The following is a 15,008-nucleotide window of genomic DNA, read 5'->3' as shown; positions in this document are numbered from 1 at the left end:
GAGGCGTCGCCTTTGGAGGCAGTTTATACGGTTCTCTTTCCCGTCGGCTAGAATATGGGTAAAGAGGACTATCTTCAAAATTATGTTGGAAAGTGGGTTGAATTGTGTTTTTCCTATGGTGTAGATTTCGGGAAATACACAAGCACACGCGTGTACATTCGTTCCTATAGTTCCCAAAAGTGTACAACAAAGGCAACTCGATTGCCTGACAGAATATTGAGGGGAGAGCGAATATTAGGATGTAAATCAGAATTTGGCTGGAGCCCGGCCCCCTTTGCTTGCCAGCGGCCGTATTTACTCGTCTCGATCATGTCTTTTGAGGTCCAGCGGTTGGCAGGGTCTGGACTATTTGCAAGTCCTGTTTTTTGGGGTTTTTTGTTGGTTTTATTTCCTTTCTTCACCAGATTTAATGCATATTCCACGGTGCAAAAAGCATATTCCTAGAAAAGCCATGGCCACAGGTGGAAATTCGGGTGTGCGATGATTTGAGTGTGCATGTGTGTATGAGAGAGAGAGACTAGATTTGACCCACCAGACTATGAAAGAGACGCCCGGGCGGGTGCAGGGGAAGAAGGGGACGCGCTAATGCTGCCCTCGGGGTAGCGGCCGCGGATAGTCCGCCTGGTGGTGCTGAAACGGACAGCTCCCCGGCCGTCAACGCGGCCGCCATGTGACTCCGAAGTCGTTCCCAGCATAGCTTTTGCCAACACCCGATTTTAAAGCCAGGACCATCCCGTCTCTCGCGCTTTTTGGAAATCAGGGCCTTTGAACACTATGGAAACGCCTGAAGATTCACGAAGGACACTTCGATGGTCTATCGCTCGCTCGTTCTCCTAAAAACCCAGATCCTTTCTGGTAACTGTCACCTTTCTCTTATACGCAGCTGTTCCCTTTTCGGCGGCGGTGGGGGCCGTGGCGGCGGGGGGGGGAGGTTGTAAGACATTTCCACACATTCTTTTCTGAGCTGCACCGTTGAGGCTCGGTGCTTCTCGCAGGCCTAAAGAGAGCGGGCGTGGAAAACAGGACTGCTGAGAAAACAGGAATATTGACAGGAAACAGGCCTGCTAGTTTCCAGGTGGGAATAAGGCGTTTCCCGGGATGGAGGGCTTGGACCCTGTGCCTTGCGCTTTCTTGCATTCGCGCAGCACCCCTGCCCACCACCAGCGGGTGGGTGGGTGGGTGCTTCTGCCTCCACCTTGGAAATCACTCCTATTCCTTGCAAGAATCTTCTGAGTTGGATCGTTGCTGCAAAGGATCCCCATCAAAAGGTGGCCGGGCGCCTGATCGGACTCTAATCTCCCTTCTGAAGGAGATTGTCTCCTGAAGGCGAAGGTCAGCTCTCCGGGTAAAGAGCTCCCAAGAACGGAGCGGCCCATGGTGGCGAAGGACGATGCCTGGGCGCGCGCTCTCCCCCGCGATCGAGTTATTCAAGGGCTCCGGGATGGTTAGTGAAGGAAATCCCGCGTGAGCGCGGAAACCGTAAGGCTGTTTCACGACGGATCTGAAGAACTCGCCGGCCCCGTCTCTCTCGCTCTCGCTCAAGGGGGAGGGAGACCAGAGGCGAGAAGTTTCAAAAATATATATATATTCAAAATACAAACACATTTTGTACGGCTTCAAAAATGGGAGCGGGGGTTTCGGAGCAATTAAAACCACGGGAGGTTCAGCACCTCCTTTGCAGTATCGGAAGGGAGGGAGGGCTATAAGGACCATCTCACATTCTTAAAACAAAAGACGACTAAAACTTCAGAGTTTCAAGGCAAAGGAGAGGAATTTAACGCCATTAAGAGGAGACATAATAAGAAACACAGAAGGGGGGCATGAAAGAACACCAGCCTACAGCAAGTCAAATCTATTGTTCTCCAGGAAACAAGCAGATCAATCCAGGCACCCCCTTCCTTCCCCTGCGGGCAAATCCCTCGGCCCAAGTGCGCCGCACCTCTTTGCCTGCCCGGCTGCCGCCCCCCCCCCACCTCTCCCCGGATTGTCCCGCCCCAGCTGAGACGAGGCCCCGAGCTGGGAGGCTTGCTCTTTAATGAGACGGAGGGAAGGAATTGAGGGGGGGGGGGGGCTGACTTAGGTCCTGGCCAGCTAATGATCCGCCGGAGCCAATGTTTGCGTCCTCCTCCCCCCCCCCCCCCCCCGCCGCCCGTTCTGTGGCCGAGCTCCCTCCCGTCCGCTTCCCTCGAAAGGGGCACCGGTTCTCGCCCGCAGGCCCCGGCTCTTCGGTCCTGCCGGACTGATAGGCGAACGTAACCAATAATCTTTACTTTCCCTCCCGCGAGCCTATCGATAGCTCCTCTCGCCCTGGGCGCAGGCTTTGATATGCTAATCTTCCCGAAGACCCAAATTCTGCAGAGATCATATTAATGTTGTACGGAACAGGCCGGGCGCGGCTTTCGCCTCTCGAAAGCGGCATTTTCGGATCGGCCGTTTCAAAAGAAGAATCTCCGGCGTGTGAACCAAGCCGCTCCAGACAGGACTACGCTCTGGTTTTTAATCGTGACCCCCCCCCCTTTACTCACACCCCTGCCTTCGCATTCTCCCGTTTAGGAATTCTTCCTTGAGCTGTAATTTTCAGTTTGAGAGCAGTTTAGACATGGTGTCTTTCTTTCTTTCTTTCTTTCTTTCTTTCTTTCTTTCTTTCTTTCTTTCTTTCTTTCTTTCTTTCTTTCTTTCTTTCTTTCTTTTCTGCCTGCCTGCCTGCCTGCCTACCTCTCTTCTTCTTCTTCTTCTTCTTCTTCTTCTTCTTCTTCTTCTTCTTCTTCTTCTTCTTCTTCTTCTTCTCAACCCCTCCCCTCTGCTTCCCTGAGCTGTGATTTTCAACCTGGGACAGGTTAGAGATGGGAATCCCCGCCCCGCCCCTCTGCGTACTTTTAAACCCCATCGAAGCGGTTTGTCCAACGGGGGATTCAGCCCGCCAGCCCTCCAGGTCTTCAGACGGAGAGGCGAGGCGGTGCCGCTGGGCCCCCCTCTGCGGTTGGATGAGACGGCAAATTCTACCCCAAAAAGACGGGACGGGGGGGGGGGGAGAAAAGAAATCCCCGCTCGCGTTGCGCTTTGTGATCAGCCGCTCTTCCGGCGCCCGCGGGCGACTCTCAGAAGCTTCAAGGCCTCCGCTCGCCCGCGGGCCCGGAGAGAGGCAGGGCCGGGTCTGTATCGGCGGCGGAGCCTTGCTCGCCATCGCCCTCGGCGACGCGCACGGGGCGGGGGGAGGAACACAACCCGCTTTGAATCAAAACACTTATTTGGGGGGGGGGATTAATATGATCTGAACTTTCCCCGTTTTTCAGAGGATCCGGAGTTTGTCGAATCGCTTCGAGGAGACTGACAGGAGGGAAACGGCGAAGCCGAGGAGGAGTGTCAGATCGAATTTGATTTTTAAAAAAGAATAATGAAATGAAAAGTAGTAATGAAAAGGGCGGCGCCGAGGGAGGGAGGGAGGGGGGCTTTCTTAAAAGCCTCGGCGTCAGCCGCGAAAAATAGAACCACCACCCGACCCGCCTCCCCAACCAAGCGCCCCCCCCACCGTCCACGTGGTCCCTTTGACGTGTTTACTTAAGGCCGTCGAGCCTCCCCCGCCAAGAGAAACTCCGCCGGGTTTGATCTTTCCGATCGCTTTGATCTGCCGTTTTAATTCCAGGAGCTTAATGATGACTCTCCAGCCTAATGCCTCGTTCATTGGGGGCGGGGGTGGGGGAGAGAAAAGAGTCCCTTAAGGAGAGGGTGGGGGGACGGGTCCCCAGGCGGGAACCGACGTCCAGATATGGTTTGGGAAGGCGCGCAATAGACTCGGGCGCGGCGCTCAGGCTCCCTGGTCCGCCCTGGCAGGGCCTCATGGTCATTGTAGTCCATGGACACTTGGCCAGCAGCCCTTTGGCCGCCTGTGCCCGAGGCGTTCAGGGGCCTGCCTGTGTGCGGGGACCTCGGCCTCCCAGGAGCGGCGGGCTCGCCTGGGCCCTCCCGGGCGGGAGAAGAAAGGGGCCTGCGGTGCCCCGCAGGAGTTTCGAGGCCTCCTCGGCGGCCTCCCATCCAGCTCCCGACCCCCGCCAGGGCCGGGCCAGCCGAGCGGGCGACATCTGGCGAGATCGAGCTATCCAGGTCAGGGCGGAGGCCCAGGAGGAGGGAGGGAAGGGCGGAACAGATGGGCCCAGAGCGATGCCAGGGGGGCGCCCGTGGGGTTGCCCGGCCGACGCCGGAGACAGCCGGCCGCCGCGGAAGGGATTCTTGGTCGAGGCCCGGTGGCGCCGAGAGAGAGCAGAGCCCACCTTGCCAAAGTGGCCGTTCCCTCCCGCTACACTAGAGGATGGTCCCGGCAGAGAGGCTTCCCGAACGGCCCCTCCCTCGACTATCTGGGGGGTCTGGACGGGAGCCTCCCACGCCCCAAGAGTCGGCCCAAGGGGGCCAGGCGACGCAGAGCTCCTCCCGTGCAAACCCTCTGCAATGAACAGCCGCTCCTTCGGCACACCATGGCGGACGCGCTTCCAGGGCCCTCCCGAAGCCCATTTCCCTGCCTGGACGGGCTCGAGCCCCGCTGGGCCGAAGGAGCCTTCTGGCCACCGGGGGGGGGGGGACTCTCCTTTCCCCGTCGGGCTCCTTGCCGAGGGAATCCGCCGAGTTTCTGCTTTCCCTCACGGGAAGCGCCGGCGATCCGCGGGCAAGATGCAGAACGTCCCTTTCCGTTCAGGCCGGAGCGTCGCGGTCTTTACAACAACCCCGCAAAGTCCCGGAGGAGTCATTTCCCCCCCCCCCCCCGCTCTCTCTCAGCGGCAAGGGGGGCCAAATGGCACGGAGCTCCCGTTCGTTTGGGGACACAGGCGCTGGGGAGGACCGCTCCCCGGGAGTGCCCCAGAGCGCTTTCAGCCAAACCGGCGTTTAAGCGGGGGGGGGGGGGGGCACTTAAGGCCCGGATTCCGCGCCTTCGGCCACCACTGGCTGGTCAGCGGCCTTGGGAGCCTTGCTGCAACTAGGCGACGGTCTTGAACTGCAACTAAGTTCTAGCCTCGACGTCTCCAGCCGAAGGGGAGCAAAAGCTCGCGGAGGAGGGGGGGGCAGCCTCGGCGGGCCTTGGGGGGCCTACGGTCTGGGCAGGGCAGGCAGAGCGGTGGTGGGGGGGGGGGTGGCTGTACATATTCCATTTATTGAGGAATTTAGATCCAGCCCTATTTTTGGAAGCTCAGGACGGATTGCATAAAGTGTATATATTAAGAAGAGCCGGCTTCTTTTTATACCTCTCTAGTTATTTATACCGGAAGAAGCTCCAGAGCGGCCTCCAAACACCTTTCCCTTCCTCGCCTCACAACAGACACCCTGTGAGATAGCTGGGACTGAGCGGGCTCTGATAGAACTGTTCTGCAAGAAAACACTAAGAGAACTGAGACTGGCTCCAGGTCACCCAGCTGGCTGCAGGGGGAGGAGCCGCGACTCAGACCCAGTCCTCCGGATTAGAAGCCGCTGCTCTTAACCCCGCACCCCCACCCCACCCCCTCCCCCCCTTGGGCCTTCCTCTATATCCTCCGGGTCCACTTTGGTCCGTCCTCTTCTCACATCGGCGGCCCAGCTGGCCAGACCTGGTCCGCTCTCGGAAGGCCAGCTGGGTCAGCCCGGGCTCAGACTCGGACGGGGACCATGAAGGCAGTCCGGGGTGGCGATGCAGAGACCGTTTATGCACTGGAGGCTTCATGCCGGGCTGCAGGCAGGTGGCCCCACCTCCTCCTGCACCCACAAGGGGGAACATGCGGCCTGGTGCGCCTCATCCGCCCCCGATTTGTGCTCCTGCAGGGGAGCTGGGGCGGTGGAGTTCCCAGTGGAAAACGATCAGAGGCAGCCCCCCACAAAAACGCTTTGGACTCTCCAGAAGCCGGGGGCGAAGTCCCATCCTCCGCCCCGTCCCGCCTTCCCTCCCTCCCAGCCAAGCCCCGGAATCTTGGCTTTTCTCCCCCCCCCCCCAAAAAAAAGCGAAGACCCCCCCCCCTTCGTGTTGTCCTTCCTCCCCCTCGCCTGAAGCGCCCTCGCCTTGCCCGGCCGCCTCCAGCGCCACCCCTTTCCCGGGGCTGAGTGGCCCACCCCCGAGGCGCCCACCCCCGAGGCGCCCCACCCCCGAGGCGCGGGATTCGCAGCCAAGCCCTTGAAGCGACGCAGGCTCCTGGCGGCCGGATCCCCGTGCGGGTCTTTGCCCGCAGCCTCCGTTCCTTGTCAGCCCGACTCCCCCCCCCCCAGCCCTGGACTCCAACGCCCCCCCCCCCCACTTATCCGGCCAGATCTGGATAATCCTCTAATACGTATAATTTGCTCTTAATGCGGCGTCATTAACGCGGCTCCCTCTTTCCGGCAAGCCATTTGAGTCCCATTAAACCCCCTCTAATGCGCTTGTTTAATTAATAGCTCCAGCCGGGCTGGTTTCAAATGGAGTCACAACAATAACGGGGGCGAAGGGGGGGGGGGCGGAGGAGGAGGCGGTTGAGAAGCGGCTGTAATCCGCAGTCCCGGCCTGGTGCGAAGGGATTGGGGGAGGGGGCCGGTTTGGCTAAGGCTGACCCGGAAAACGTCTCGATAGTTGCCCGCGGCTTCCCTGGAGGAACTGCAGGCCCCCCTTCCCCATTCAGTTCTATAGCCAGGGTTCCCACAAATCCGGCGATCTTCAAAGAGAAGCTGGTGCTTTTGGTGCCCTGCGGTTTCCTCCTCAAAGGGCCCTGTGAGTCGCCTTCCCCTCCTCTCCCCACAGCAGACCCCTGGCGAGGTAGGTGAGGCTGAGAGAACTGGGACTGGCCCAAGCTCCCCCACCAAGCCTCACATGTCTCAAACTGGCTTACATTCCGCTTCCCCTCCTCTCCCCGCAACAGGCACCCTGTGAGGGAGGTGGGGCTGGGAGAGCTCTGAGAGAACTGGGACTGGAGCAGGGTCCCCCGGCTGGCTGCTGGCAAAAGAATGAGGGAACAAACACAGTTGTCTAGATCAGAGGCTGCCACTTTTAATCACCGTGCCACGCTGGCTCTCAAACCCGCCTGGGGCATACGCACCCTGGAGCGGACGGCTGAGTCCCCTGTTATTCCACAGGGTTTGCTTCCAGGTGAGGATTTTAGGATTGTAGCCACAGCTGAGCAGAAAGGAGTCTGGACGCCTTGTCCAGGGCCTGCTCAGAGCTGAATGCCGTCCCCATACCCACAAGCCTTCAGAGAATCGCCTTCCCAGGGAACTGCGCCGCTGGCTCCCAGCCTCCTGACACTGGGAAGGGTTTGGCCCAACGGGGAAAGGGGAGAGTCCACCTGCTGTAAGGCAGCTTGCCTGGAGTCACATGGGGGCAGCGAGATGTGTACAGCTTGGTCAGCAGCCAGCATGGTGTCTTGGTCAAGAGCGGCATCTTCTAATCTGGAGAGCCGGGCTTGATTCCCTGCTTCTCCTCCACACGCAGCCAGCTGGGGGGGGGGCAGTCACAGTTCTCTCCGAGCTCTCTCAGCGTCACAGGGAGTCTGTTGTGGGGAGAGGAAGGGGATACGATGGCTTTGAGACTCCTTCAGGTGGTGGAAAGAACCAACTCTTCTTCAGTTGGGTTCGGAACAGCTGCCCCAAGGAGAAGAATGAGCTGTGGGGTAGGAGGTCTTGGGGTTCAACCACAGCTCAGCCATAGAGAGAGCAAGGCAACATGGAGAGGCTGGTCGACTTTACAGGGCTGTTGTGTGGGCTATGACATTCATGTATCAGAAAAGCACGCTGGGCACTAAAAGAGTTTTTATTATTCTTAGTACTGAGAGCCAACATGGCATACTGATTAAGGAGAGAGCCATGTTTCATTCCCCATCCAGTTGGGTTATCTGGGGCCAGTCACAGTTCTCTCAGAGTTTTTCTTGTGGAACAGTTCTCCTAGGGCTCTCTCAGGCACACCTACCTTGCAGGGTATCTGTTATGGGGAGAGGAAGGGAAAGGTGTTTGTAAACTGCTTTGAGACTCTTTATGAAGCAACTCCTCTTCTTCCTAACTCTTCTTCCTACTTACTTCTTCCTACTAGTAGTAGTATTACTAAAATCACTATTACAAAATTGGACTCCAGTGGCCCCTTAAAAACCAACCAAGTTGAATTCTGGGTATACACTTACTTGTGCATGCTCATTTCTTCAGAGACGTATGTATCAGACCTCTATGTACCTGAAGAAGAATGCTTGCACATCAAAGTTTATACTTTGAATAAAACTTTGCTCCTCCTCAAAATGCCGCTGAATTCGAACTTTGTTTTGCTGCTTCAGACCAACAGGGTTACCCGTCTGAATCTACTATCACTATTGTTATGGTTCTTAAATACCTTTCAAACCATTGCTTTTCTACGACCTCTTAGCAAATGGCCTTTGTTCCAAAACAGATGAGAACCGTGTCTGAAAGGAATAAGACAAGGGGTGGGGGAGGATTCAGAGTGAGTCGGCCGTGCAAAATGCCTCTGGAACCACCAGGATCCTGGCACACAGTGCAAAGACGTGCAGTGTCAGTCTACCCCTTGGCCTGCACCCCACGTGAACCCATAGAGCTGGTCCCGGGAAAATCTGCGGTGGAGTGTGCAGGCATGAGGAGCAGCTGGGACCCCCAGGCCTGGTCTTCCAGAGGCCAGCGTGGAGCTGTGCTTAAGAGAGGCAGCCTCTAATCTGAAGCACCAGATTCAATTTCCTGCTCCTCTTCCCATTTTGGACAGAGGAAGGGAAGGCCAAAGTAAGCTGCTTTGAGACTCCTTCAGACAGTGCAAAGTGGAGTATGAAAGACCAGCTCATCTAAGCAGCATAAGCGTTCAGGGCTTTTCCACACCCAATAAATATTCTGAAAATGCTTACCTAATGTAGTCATTATATTCGGGCCATTCCACATGACGTCACCCACATACAGCTTCCGGGCAACAAATTTCTCACTACATCCTCCATTTTAAACTGTGAGTTCAGGAATCACATAAAGTAGATTCACCAACCTATTTAGCATCAGCCACCAGAGAGCAACCAGCAGGCAACCAGTGGAGGGAAGGTGTGGAGGCTCAAACGTGCTAAAAGCACCTGCCTCATCCTGCCCTCGCCCCCCTCCCTCTCCCTTGTGCCCAGGGATGGGAATTTATTTTTTTTTAATGGCTAACTTACTGGAGCAACAAATAGGCAGACATGTGCAGGCGATACCAAAAATAAAAGATTATTTTTTCAAAGTTGTAAAAAAAAATGTGCCTTTCAAAAGTTTTCTCAACCCCCAAAAAAACCTAGGAATTATATTAATCTTTAAATTTATCAAGGGACTCGAGATGCCCTAAGGGGTGGCATTCCAGAACCACTAGGCACCTATGATTCTTTGCATATGGCATCTAGGGATATGTGCTTTGGACAGCTTTGGTAAGAAGAATCTCTGAATCAGGGTTGCTTCAGAGTCAAATTGACCAAATACAGTCCAGAGCAGGGGTAGTCAAACTGCGGCCCTCCAGATGTCCATGGATTACAATTCCCATGAGCCCCTGCCAGCGGTCGCTGGCAGGGGCTCATGGGGATTGTAGTCCATGGACATCTGGAGGGCCGCAGTTTGACTACCCCTGGTCCAGAGTGTAAAATCCTACAGGGAGACGGAGCTGAAGCGGCTGTCCAAAGCGAGCTATGCCCACCACAGCCGTGCAGCTTCCGCCTGCCTAGAAGAGCAGGAACAGGTGAGGGAAGAGGCTTGAACAGGTGAGGTGCTTCAGAGACACCCAAAGCACTTCGACGGAGCTTATACCGGTCCGAGGCAGCTTCTTCTGAACCCAAAGTGGTTCGGATTTCCCGGTTAGTGCACATCCCTAAATCTGCAATGGAGAAGTATGAAATTAAACAAACAAAAAAATTAGCGGGCATCGCGGGAGCTTTAAAATGTAGAGAAAGGGGATTGGTTGCCTGGATAGATTGACAGGAGGAAGTGCAAGACAGACAAGGCCTGTTGCTCTCTTCTGCCATGTCCAGCAGCAGATGTGGAGGGGGAGACTCATGAAAAGGTGTCAGGCAAAGGTGAGACAGCAGAAGTGGTGAGGAGGGGCTGGGAAGCGCGATAAAATTTAGTGCCTTGCCATTCAGCTGGCGTAACGCTATTTTTACGGATGTGTCAGGGTCAGTCATTGCCAGAGAAATTGGGCATATGCTGCTTTTCCTGAATCAGGCCCATTGTGTGGAACAGAGAACTTTGGGAAGCAGGTGGGATAGACTCTGGGAAGTGATGTCCCATGACTCCAGGGACCTCACGGCAACAGAAACCAACAGGAACAGAAAGGCAAGCCATGTTGAGACACGGGAAAAGGAGCAGAGATCAAGGGGACCTGTGCAGCAGCACTGAGGGGTGACTTAATTCTCAACACTCATAATTCTGATCCTAAACGTGCTCCCTTGAATGCAGTGCTTCAGACTTTTCCCCATTGTTCCTACGACCACCCTCTCCCCATGTCAAGGCACAGCTGGTTTCTGGTGACCCCGTAGGTTTCTCAAAGCAAGAGAACATCAGAGGTGGTTGGTTGATCCCAGTCTTTTCTGGTGGTCTCCCTTACAAATACTAGCTTTGCTCCTGAGACCTGGCGAGATCAGCCTAGCCTGGGCTACCCAGGTCCCCCATTGACCTCCAGGTCAGGAGGCAGGAAGGGAGAGAAGCCGCTTCATGCACCTGTGTTAAATCTTGTGCGGGATTACAAGAACGACAGAAGGGCTTGTTCTCAGTTCTTGGTAGCCACCAAGGGAGGAGGATGACTCCCATTGCCCTGCAGAGGAGAGCAGAAGCCAGAGCCCCCTGATGGGAATCTCAGTCTCCGCCAGTGCCGGGGTCAGGCCCTTCTGCCAGCTCTGGACATAAATGCTGCTGCAGGTGAATGTATAATTCATGGGTCAGGTGAACAGGGTGAGTGAGAGAAGAAAGCACGGGTGCTGAGGGTTCTCCAAGGCTGCATGGCCCTGGTCTGGCAGCTTCCGCCTCTGACCTTTCGCCAGTAACTGTGGCTGGCGTCTTCAGAGGTAGGGCACGGCAAGATGGGAGTCTCTCATCGCCCAAATGTCCCATCTTGCCGTGTCCTGCCTCTCAAGATCCCAGACAGTTACCAGCAAGACATCAGTGGCTAAAACTACCAAACCAGGAAAACCCACAACAGCCAGTTGATGTACTGTGAAAGTCTTTGATGATTCATAGAAGAAAGCATGCCATCTCTAGAAGTTCGGAGCATTCATTCCTTCCTTAGTTCGTTCGTTCGTTCGTTCGTTCATTCATTCATTCATTCATTCATTCATTCATTCATTCATTCATTCATTCATTTCCCTACATTATTTATGGTCTGCCTTTCTCCCAGGGAGTCAAAGTGGATCACACACCTACTGAGCTAGTGCAATCGTGAAAAACAGGGCATTCAGTAATGCCCACCTTAGTTTTTTGGAATTCCGGAACCACCAGAAAGTACTGCTCCATAGCATACTGTCAATAAATAAATAAATAAACAAACAAACAAATAAATAAAGTTCCACTCAAACTTTCATTAAGCAGACTCACTGAAAGGAATCTCTTTATTGAAAAACGTACCAAAGAGCAAGGTGTGTCCTTGCTGAAACTAAAGAGCAGGCTTGCAAAGATGCCATTACGCCGTGTATGTCCCCCACCCAATTTGAATTCTGGCATGCTGAATAGCATACCAGGCACAAAACCTTCCCATGGAAAGTGTGTGTTGAGCCTAGACTCAACAAAGCATTCCTATCCTACGCAAGGCCAAAATAATGAAAACAAGCTCAGGAGGGAAAAGAGGCCTTTTTTACCGGACTATGAAAGCAGGGAACCAGTCAAATAAATAGGTAAATAACATGGCAAGAGCATGGGAACAGGTGAACAAAGAACAGGTGAATACGGTCTTGTCACAGACATAGTCACATGACACTTATCCATACAGAAATCCCACAGGTAGGATCCAAGTTACAATAAGCTGGACCCAGCAGTCTAGGCTGCGGCCCTTATTGCTTTAACCAAGCAAGTATCCCCTGCTTGCAATTTCAGATGCTTTCTTCCAAGTGCGACCGGATCCATTGTGTGCTTACTCAAAAGTAAACCCAACAAATTTTGTACGAATTTTCTCAGTTTCACTCATTACAAACATCCATTTCTAATTTGTTTTTCATGTCTCACAGCGAGACTTTACCTCAGGAGAACAGTGACTTTTCCCAGTGAGTATCTCCACCAGGATGCTTGGTTTATTCTTCCACATGCAGTCAGCTCGGTGACCTTGGGCTAGTCGCAGTTCTTTCCCCCTTCCACCTTGGTCTGCATGGCCAAGGTTGCCTGATCTTGTCAGATCTTGGATGCTAAGCAGGGTCCACCCTGGGTAGGACTTGGATGGGAGACCACCAACGAGGTCTGGGGTTGATATGCAGAGGCAGGCGATGGTGGGAAGGCCATGAGCAGGAGAAATGCGGCAGCAGCAGCTTCCTGCTGGTCCTCACCAGCATTCAATGTACACAGGCAGACTGCCTTGGGTCCTGGAGGGAGTCGTAGGTCTCTGTCATGGCCAGTGTGGCCACTGACAGATCCATCCTCCACCAATTAACCACTCCCCTTTTCAAGCCTTCCCTACTGGTAACCATCATCAGCATCGAAAGTGGTTCTTTCATTCTATGCAATGTTGCTCTTTAAAGAGGATAGAAAAGAACCAGGTGCGTTTTCTCCCAATGATTACCTGGAGGGACCCAGACTTACACGGAAGATCAACAGTAGCTCTCCGACACCATTTCCATTTATGGTACCTTGACTCCTGCTTTGTGTCCTAGTCGCTGTTTCATCCAAAAGGTTTCATGGGGTTTGATGGCCTTAAAAAGACAACATGACCCATCAGGCCAGTAATGGGATGTGGAAAGGGCCTTCCAGTCACCGTTGAATTGTAGCAGGCGAGTCGGCTTTCCAAGGCGAGGGTGGAAGGGAGGTGGTTTGCCCCTGCTTCCCTTCCTCTCCCTCGGTGGTCTCCCATCCAAGTCCTCACCAGGGCCGACCAAGCTCCCGGGGCTGAGGAGGAAAGACATTGCAAGGGACAAAAACCGGAGGGTGGCCACAGGACAAGGACCACAGTGGCATTCCCCACGCTTTCTTTATACCTCTTTGCAATATCTGACATTCTGTCCTCCTGTCAATTCTATTTTGATGAAACTGCAATAGCCAATACATTACTTGACTGCAGGGATCCTGCTCAAATCTCCCGTACTGCAGCATTTTGAGGCAAGGCTTTTAGAATTAATTCCTTGTTTTTGATGAAACTGAGTAACCTTGTTTGATTTTTAATTTTATTACTTCGTCTTTCCTTCCTTGTATTGCTCATTATGCCAATAAAGGCTTCTGTTTTGGTATCTATCGCAGTGGCTTTCTGGCAAGGCTGCCAAGAAGTCAGCTGAGGGCAGCAACAAACGGAGGTGCCAAGAGCTGCCTAGTTTAAGTCTGGGAGGTCCCTTTGTTCAGTGGACGGGCTGTTCCACAGCTCTCCCTTCACACTGAGCTAGTCTGGTGTTGTGGGGGGACTGCCACTCAGATGGGAAAGATGTCAAAAAACCTCCTCTGTGTAGAGTCAGGAGTGCAGCCATGTTGGCCTGAAACCCCATCAGCCGTGACGCAAGCAAAATAATGATTTTCAAGCTGGCAGTGTCCCAGGTCTTGAGAACTGACGGCCATGGCTTCCTGAAGGGCGTCCTTCCCTCTCCTGTTGGGCCTTCCTCTTCTCCTGCTGGGCCTAACATGATTGTCTTCCCCAGTGACCTTGTCTTCTCATCATGTGGCCAAACTGGGACAGTCCCAGTTGAGTCACTGAAGGGAGGACTCGGACTTGAAGGGCTCAAGAGCCCTCGGGTTTGTCTTCGTGGTGGTCCTCAGTATCCATCACACTCTCCCCCGGCGTCACATTTCAAAGCACTCCGCTGTCTCCCTGTCTGCTCTCTTCATTGTCCAGTTTTCACTTCTATATGTAGAAATGGAGACGGCTGCAGCATGATCTTGGTTGCCCAGTCCCCCTACACTGGGGAATCTTCCCCAACTTCTTCAATGGTTACCCGTCCTAGACTCAGCCTCCTTCGGACTTCTTGGTCACTGTCTCCTGTTTGGTTGATGAGGGAGCCAAAGGTGATAATCATTTGTTTACTGTACATCATGTATCATGTCGCCAGGAGATCTGAGGATTGTCTGGAAGCTGGACAAGGGGTGTTCAAAGGTGGTTTGCCATTTCCTCCTCCATATCATGACCCTTGGTGTTCCCTGGGGGAACTATCACCCAAACTCTTGGAGGTCTCCCATCCAGCTAGGTGTAGTGGTTAAGAGCAGCAGCTTCTAATCTGGAGAACTGGGTTTGATTCCCCACTCCTCCACATGCAGCCAGCTGGGTGACCTTGGTCTAGTCACTGCTCTCACAGGGTGTCCGTTGTGGGAAGAGGAATGGGTTTGCAAGCTGCTTTGAGACTCTTTTGGGAAGTGAAAAGTAGAGTATAAAGCCAACCTTCTTCTTCATATACCAGGCCAGGATAGGTCCTGCTTAGATTCCAAGATCTGAGAGGATTGGGCTTGTCAAGGAAGATCAAATTTTGAACCATTTCTTCATGGTGAGCCTGAAACAAAAGTTATTCCTTATGTCTTCGTGATGTTCAGCTGTCCTCCTATTTTGGCATTTTCTGCTTTGGCCTTCAACAGGAGTCCTTTCATGCCTTCCCTGTTTCCCGCTGGTAATGCAGTACCGTCAAGGTTAGCCCAGAGCTCCAGAGAACACCAAACTAGCCTGCACCCCAGCTCTTGTTGCTGACAACTTGAAGCCTGTTTTTTTTTTTTTTAAGGATTTGTTGGGGGTTATTTTGATTGGTTGGTTGGTTTGAAACACCTGGAAACCCATGTGAAAAAAGGCAACACAGGTGTGAACACCGTGTTTTCCTATTAAAGGAGCAATTATTTATTCAGCACAAATTGTTTGTGCCCATATGGCTGGGATTGCAAAAGAGAAATATGAATATTTCATTGAGTCCTTGCCTCGTTGTTTGCAGATTGCG

At 53.7% G+C, this 15,008-nt stretch overlaps 1 protein-coding gene across 3 annotated transcripts in view; it reads left to right on the top strand.

Annotated features, from left to right (window-relative positions):
* The window catches only part of TFAP2D (transcription factor AP-2 delta), a 48,840-nt gene that overhangs the window by 6,152 nt on the left and 27,680 nt on the right, over positions 1-15,008 (top strand). The gene's annotated exons all lie outside the window — the stretch shown is intronic.

This window comes from Paroedura picta, chromosome 1 (genome assembly GCF_049243985.1).
Source record: "Paroedura picta isolate Pp20150507F chromosome 1, Ppicta_v3.0, whole genome shotgun sequence".
Lineage (NCBI taxonomy): Eukaryota > Metazoa > Chordata > Lepidosauria > Squamata > Gekkonidae > Paroedura > Paroedura picta.
This window is presented reverse-complemented; position numbering and strand designations above follow the sequence as displayed.